Source organism: Micromys minutus, assembly GCF_963924665.1.
Source record: "Micromys minutus genome assembly, contig: SCAFFOLD_215, whole genome shotgun sequence".
In the NCBI taxonomy this organism is placed as follows: Eukaryota; Metazoa; Chordata; class Mammalia; order Rodentia; family Muridae; genus Micromys; species Micromys minutus.
The window spans coordinates 150,001-157,500 of NW_027667754.1; the positions used below are offsets into that span (position 1 = coordinate 150,001).

At 45.5% G+C, this 7,500-nt stretch overlaps 1 long non-coding RNA gene across 2 annotated transcripts in view; it reads right to left on the minus strand.

Annotated features, from left to right (window-relative positions):
* Window positions 1–2,950, minus strand: part of LOC308416131 — a 3,662-nt gene extending 712 nt beyond the window's left edge. Inside the window, exon 1 of one of the 2 annotated variants that reach the window (XR_013974910.1) lies at window positions 2,541–2,950. This is a non-coding gene — a long non-coding RNA (uncharacterized lncRNA). Of the gene's footprint in view, window positions 1–2,459 lie in introns of both variants that reach the window. The other variant, XR_013974911.1, reaches the window with a different exon arrangement.
* Window positions 2,951–7,500: the final 4,550 nt, after the last annotated feature.

Genomic DNA, 7,500 nt, shown 5'->3' on the forward strand with positions numbered 1-7,500 from the left:
TCTATCTATCTATCTATCTATCTATCTATTCTAAGTGTCATCTTATTTAAAAACTAAACTCAGCGGTTGAGAGCACCGACTGCTCTTCCAGGGGTCCTGAGTTCAATTCCCAGCAACCACATGGTAGCTCACATCCGATGCATGAAGAGATCAACAGTGTATGTGTAACATAAATAAATAAACAAATAAATGAATGAATAAATCTTGAAAACAATAAGAAAATAAAATAGCGTTAAAAAAAAAAGCTGGAGAGATGGTTAAGAGAACCAATTTTAGCTCACAACCATCTGCAGTGGTATCTTGACGCCCTCTTCTGGTATGTCTGAAGACAGCTGCAGTGTACTTATTTAAGTTAAATAAATAAATAGATAAATAGATAAATAGATAGATAAATAACTAAGTAATTAAGTGAATGAATGAATGGATAGATAGATAAATGAATGAATGAATGAATGAATGAATGAATGAATGAATAAATGAATGAATAAATGAATAAATGAATAAATAAATGAATAAATAAATGAATGAATGAATAAATAAATAAATAAATAAATAAATAAATAAATAAATAAATAAATAAATAAATAAATGGTTCGAGAAAGCCGGTCATCCTCCTTCAATATCTATTTAAAAAAAAGAAAAAAAAAAAAAAAAGAGGAGCCAAAGCGACACACACAGCGCCCTCTATCGACTTTGCGTCCGACAGAAACAAGAACCAGTCGCCCGCAGGTTATCAGGACCACCTCGAACGGGACAACTGGTCGACCCGCGCTCTCTTAACAGGTGGACGAAAGAAAAGGACAACTGGTCGACCCCAATACAGATATACATATATATATATATATTTAAAAAAAAAAAAAAAAGCACAGACCAAAAAAGAAAAAAAGCGCACTCGGGAGGCATGTGGCAGAACGACCCGGACACAGCGAGCACACAACTACGGGAGATTCCGGAACGCTCCAAAAAAAAAAAAAAAAAGCCAGTTAACGGAAGACACCGGGAAAACGGCAAAAAATAGGCGCTCCTCCAGCCGGCAACAGGTGACAACGACCGCAGAGAAATCGGGATACTCCTGACACGCAAAAATATCAGCAGTGCCCGGTTGTCACAAGCTACACCCCGGGACACACAAGCAACCAAGCTCGGGAACGCAGGAAGCCTGCTGGGGGAAAAAAATAGCTTCAGGCACCGCAGCAACCCATGGGCAGACATAAAAAGGCTGGACAAGCAAACAGCCTTTCGGGGATCGCTTATAATGTCCTTTGAGTGTCACAGTCACAGGACAGCGTGTCAGTATATATCTCCAGGTACAATGCGAACTGAGAGGAAAGATCAAAACCACAAAAGTGTCGGGGAGGAAACATACAGGCACCAACAAAGATCTGGAAGTCATGCTAGGGGAAGTGTCACAGAAACGTCCCCATAAGAAAGAGAACCGGTCCTCAAAGGAACAACTGGTCGACCTTAGAACCGTGAGAGTACTCACAGACCGAGAGGCCCGGGATAGAAAGCCGGGCCAGGGCATCCTCTCGGCCTCAGATATCCAGGGCCCCGCTGGCAGGGACCGAGAGGGCTCTTGGAGGAAAAAAAAAAAAAAAAGCTACGAAGCTCCAGCGAGCCGGGCCACGGGGGCTTGGAAGCCCGGGCCAGGGCATCCTCTCGGCCTCAGATATCCAGGGCCCCGCTGGCAGGGACCGAGAGGGCTCTTGGAGAAAAAAAGCTCCGAGGCTCCAGCGAGCCGGGCCACCGGGGCTTGGAAGCCCGGGCCAGGGCATCCTCTCGGCCTCAGATATCCAGGGCCCCGCTGGCTGGGACCGAGAGGGTTCTTGCAGGAAAAAAAGCTCCGAGGCTCCAGCGAGCCGGGCCACCGGGGCTTGGAAGCCCGGGCCAGGGCATCCTCTCGGCCTCAGATATCCAGGGCCCCGCTGGCCGGGACCGAGAGGACTCAAAAAAAAAAAAAAAAAAAAAGAAAAAAAATAAAGCTCCGAGGCTCCAGCGAGCTGGGCCACCGGGGCTTGGAAGCCCGGGCCAGGGCATGCTCTCGGCCTCAGATATCCATGGCCCCGCTGGCAGGGACCGAGAGGGCTCTTGAAGGAAAAAAGAAAAAAAAAAAAAAAAAAAACTCCCCGGCTGGCCTTCTGGTCTACCTGATCAAACCGCCACCCAGCCCCCTAGTTGTTTCAATAGGGAGTAGTGAAACTACAGCTCCCTGCAGATCTCCAGGTACAACCTCTTAGATACAGCCTGTCCTCAAACACGACACCATGTCTAGGACGAACTCGCCTGCCTGCCGGGACTCCTCTCACCCTGGCCGGCTTACCCCAGGCACTTCCTCGCCATTAGCCATCAACCGGGGACCAGGGACATTGCAGAAACTTGTCACCACTAGGTGTCGCCCGACAACGGTCTCGATCATGCAAGCAAACCGATACAAATCGTTCACCCGCCTCCACACTCACAGTCACTCGCTCGGTCTCTCTGGAGGGTCCTCCTTAGCTCACGTGGACACGCACCCACGCACAGCGGAGCAGAGTACCCACCACTTCCAACGAATGGCACATACGGTCCCGGTTGTCCGGCCGGAACATCGTGAACGCGGGCTGGACCCGGGCGGGCAAAAGCGAAAGTAAGACGGAGCGGTGAAAACACGAAATCAATCTCTAAGTCAAAGTACCTGGCTAAACAAATCTGTCGGTTAACGGGGCAAGGAACAGGCATAAACAGACGAAGGGGGGGCACAATTCCGGGGAGGGCCGCTTGGGTTTCTTTTTCTCGCTGTCAGCAACCGCGGGCCGGCGGGTCGGCTGGCCAGCCGGCGGGCCGACTGCCTGCCACCCTCCCCCACCCAACTCCTTTTCCAAGACTAAATACAGAGCTAGAGTAAATTCAAAGAGTGATGAAATTATTTAAATTCCTGGTTTCTTTCTTTCTTTTTCTTTCAATCTTTCTTTCTCTCTTTCTTTCTGTTTGGTTTTTGTCTTGCTTCTCCCCTGAAATACATTTTCATACTGATTTGTTTTCACTTTGATCAGAAAATAATTTTTTTTTCTTGTTCCTGCATCTGTGCATGCGTCTGTATCTGTATCTGAGAGGGTGGAGGGGAAAACGGATCGAGGAATCAATAACTCAGCAGGATTGGGTTTCCTTGGTAGGTGGATAAAAACAGAACATATGCCCAGTCACATTGGGAAGATTGCAAAAGAGAATCAAGCTTCCCTCGCTCTCGTTTCTCGTCCTCCCTGCCACGCTTCATAATAAAAGATAAAGGTTAAAGAGATGGAACAAGAGAAGGAGGAGGAGGAGGAGGAGGAGCAGGAGGAGGAGGAGGAGGAGGATAGCAACTTTAATAATATTAAAACAATGTTCATAGACTCCCTCATTCACAGCAGCACTCAGGAAGAAATCCCGAGAGCCTCAGTGAGTCCCTGTGCCTGGGTCCCTGACTAATCCATAGGGCTTTCTGGATAGCAGATAAAAATAAAGTCAGATTAAAAAGTGAAGTAAGAATCGAATAAACAAACGGGACACATCGAAAGCTCGGAGCTTCGTATAAAAGCTGAAACGGGCCGACTTCGGAAGGGAGCGTGGAAGCATATCTTCAGCTCCTGCCTTCCACAGTTGCTGAGTTTAGGCAGTACAGAGTTCAAGGAGCCAGGCGGGTAAAACCCTAGGGTCTGAAAGCATGCTATGGATCGGCTTTTGGGTTTGGGATTTTCCTTAGTTTTCCTTTGGCCTCCATTTTTAACTTCTCTCTCTGAGAGACTTTAGTGTACGCTTGGTTCAAACTCAAGTCGTGAGATTGCGTGTCTGTGTGTGTGTGTGGGGGGGTTGTGGTCATGTCCCTGGAAGGTTTTACCCCTGCATATCTGTTTCTATTCCTTGTTTTTGTTTGGGTTTGGTTTTTTTTTTTTGTTTTGTTTTGTTTTTTTTTTTTTTCCAGGAAGTGTGGCCTAGGGCCGACACAAGCCCAGACACTAGAAATAAATAAGGAAAGATCTCTGGGGCTGGAGAGATGGCTCAGTGATTAAGAGCAATGAATGCTCTTCCAGGGGTCCTGAGTTCAATTCCCAGCAACCACATGGTGGCTCACAACCATGTGTAATGAGATCTGATGGCCTCTTCTGCTGTGTCTGAAGACAGCTACAGTGTGCTCATACATAATAAATAAATAAATAAATAAATAAATAAATAAATAAATAAATAAATATCGCTGAAACACAAATCTGGGGTGACCCCTAAGCTAGGCATGGAGACACACACACAAACACAAACGCTAAAGAATAAGATCACGGCCCACAATTCAGGTTCCGGAGATGAATTGTGACATCGGGTGAAGATCCTACACGGTCTTTATATCTAAAGTCCACAAAAATCTGTACCAAGTTACTACACCCATCTGGATTCAGGGATAGCTGAATCTCTTAGGAACACGTCTTTGTCGTCCACTTATTCTGCTTCCACTAGTTGGGGTATTGGACTGTGTCAGGGGACCTCCTTCGTTTGTCTAACATTTATGTCTCAACTCTCCGACGAAGGATATCAGTGGCCCACATATACAGACGTTTCTTTCTGCCAAGTAGGACCTCAGTTTTCAGGGAGCTTACACTTTTAGTCACACACACCGCACTCAAAACAGAAGTCTGGTTCCAAATGATCCCCGTGAGTACATTTATTGTTTTACTTTCTTTCTTATCCTAAGAAAGATACACAATCAGAGGGGAAATTAAATCAGTCAAAAACTGTTTAACAAAATCCAACTGGCTGGCAGGCAGGCAGGCAGGCAGGCAGGCAGGCAGGCAGGCAGGCCTATTTATTTGCTTGGTTGGTTTGTTGGCTGATTTGTGTGTGTGTGTGTGTGTGTGTGTGTGTGTGTGTGTGTGTTTTCAGGACTGTGTGGTAGCTTAGTACGTACACAAGCCCAAGCACAAGAAATAAAGAAGACCTCTGAAACACAACTCTGGGGTGGGCCCTAGCTAAGCCATAGAGATACACACACACACACACACACACACACACACATACACAAAGATAAACCCTGTCATAAGATCAACATGCCTTCATGATCAATTTCTATAGGCAATAATACTAGAGGGAAGAGACATCTCTAAAACAAAAGCCAGGACTTTTTCTGCTTTGTTTTCTTGTACCTTTGTATAGCCCTGCGAGCCTTGGAACTTGCTCTGTGGACTTGGCTAACTGTGAACTCACTGAGGTTCGTTCTCCCTGCCTCTGCCACCCACACAGCCAGACAAAAGCTAGAATCTTTTTTTCTCTCCCTTCCTTCCTTCCTTCCTTCCTTTCTTCCTTTTCAAAATCTATGTGTGCTCTATCTAATGCCTGTATACCTGCCTGCCAGAAGAGGGCACCAGAACCTAGGAGGACACACCATGTGGCTTTCTGAGAATCCAGGTTTCTGATTTTTTTTTTCTTTTAACATGAATTCTAACACAGAGGGTCGGTATCTGCCCCCGGCTCTTCTAGTGCTGCTTAGCACTGTAAATCATAAAGGCTGTGCATCTTTTATCCTAAAACAAAATAATCAAGGTGGGGTAAGAGGCCCGGTTTGGGATTAAACATTTCTACAGCATAACTGTGTGCTGTTTGTCCTTCATGTGACTGGGGGCAGGGGTGGGGAGGCTCCTAAGAAATAAATCTGAAACAGTACGGTGGATCATTTTGACCGTGTGGGTGGGGGGTGTAGATGAATAGAGTTTGTCTGTTTGACAAACTAGAGTTTTTTTTCTCTGAATGTAGAACTCACTGTCCTGGAGTTCAGACTCTCTGTCTGTCTGTCTGTCTGTCTGTCTGTCTGTCTGTCTGTCTGTCTCTCTCTCTCTCTCTCTCTCTCTCTCTCTCTCTCTCTCTCTCTCTCTCTGTGCCTCTTAGAGACCAGAAATTAATGGAATTCACTCTTATGCCCAACTTCCTCTTCTCTCTTGAACCCATGCATGACCCTTTGTTTCACCTTCCTGTTTCTGTCACTCGGTTTCAAATCGACCTCACCAAGATGGAAGCTGACATGTGGATGTCAGCCATCTTACTGCTGGCTGACTGACCTCACCAAGATGGAGGAGGCTGGCCACGTGACCTGCCATTCCAGGTCGCTTTTGTTTCTCCACTCCCCAGCCTCTAGGGGACCCTCTTTGCATGTGCAGAATATAGAGGAGGCAACAAACAGCTGCCAGAAGTCGCATAACGTCCACAGCCACATGATTTCTTCCCGCTTCCGTCCACTACTTTTAAATGCCATAAAAATAGATCATTTTTATTTTTTGCTGTTATTTTTAATTAAAACACATAATAAAAGATAAACATAATCAGCCATCTTAAAACTCCTTTCCCGTAACTTGGTCCGTAGACTAAGCTCGCTACAAATTAACAGTGAACCACCTCCCTCTGCCACCACCACTACTGCCTGGCGGAATCATAAAAAAAAGACAAGAATCGTAGCTAGTCATAGTGGTGTATAACTTTTATTCTGGCAGGCTCTTACAGGTTTGAGGCCAACCTGGTCTACAGAGTGTATCCAAGACAACCAGGAGGTCTGCTATGTCTGCCTCTGCCACCCCTCAAAGCTGCAGACAGATGGGAGGGGGTTCTGGATGAGCATGGGAGGGAGAGAGGTAAGGAAAAAAGAAAGGAGGGACGAAAGGAGAGAGAGAGAGAGAGAGATAGACAGAGAGACAGACAGACAGAGACACAGACAGAAAGAGATAGAGAGACCTATAGACTTTGTAAACTGAGAAAAACTTAAAGCAATTGAAAGACGGTAGGACTGTTGTCCACAGAACTTTTGATTTTTTTTTCCACGCACCATCTAAGGGTGGTTTAAATTCCTGGTTTCTTTCTTTTTTTCTTTCTTTCTTTCTTTCTTTCTTTCTTTCTTTCTTTCTTTCTTTTTTCTTTCTTTCTTTCTTTGGTCTGTTTGGTTTTTCTCTTGCTTTTCCCCGGAAATATATTTTCATACTGATTTGTTTTTACTTTGATCAGAAAATAATTATTTTTTTCTTGTTCCTGCATCTGTGCATGCGTCTGCGTCGTCTGTCTGTCTGTCTTTCCATCTGCCAGTGTTTATACTAAGTTGACCTTATTTATGTTTATATATATCTGCTGCCCTTCATCTGTCTATGTAGAACAGTCCAGCTGTCATCAGTTCAGCAAGGCAAGCAGGGACACACCTGGGGGTCTGAGAGCATGCTAGATCAGCTCTCAGGATGTGGACAAGGAAAAAATAAAGAGAGGGTGGAGGGAAAAACGGATCGAGGAATCAATAACTCAGCAGGATTGGGTTTTCTTGGTAGGTGGTTAAAAACAGAACATATGCCCAGTCACATTGGGAAGATTGCAAAAGGGAATCAAGCCTCCCTCGCTCTCTTTTCTCATCCTCTCTGCCATGCTTCATAATAAAAGATAAAGGTTAAAGAGGTGGAACAGGAGGAGGAGAAGGAGGAGTCGGAGGAGGAGGAGGAGGAGGATAGCAACTTTAATAATATTAAAACA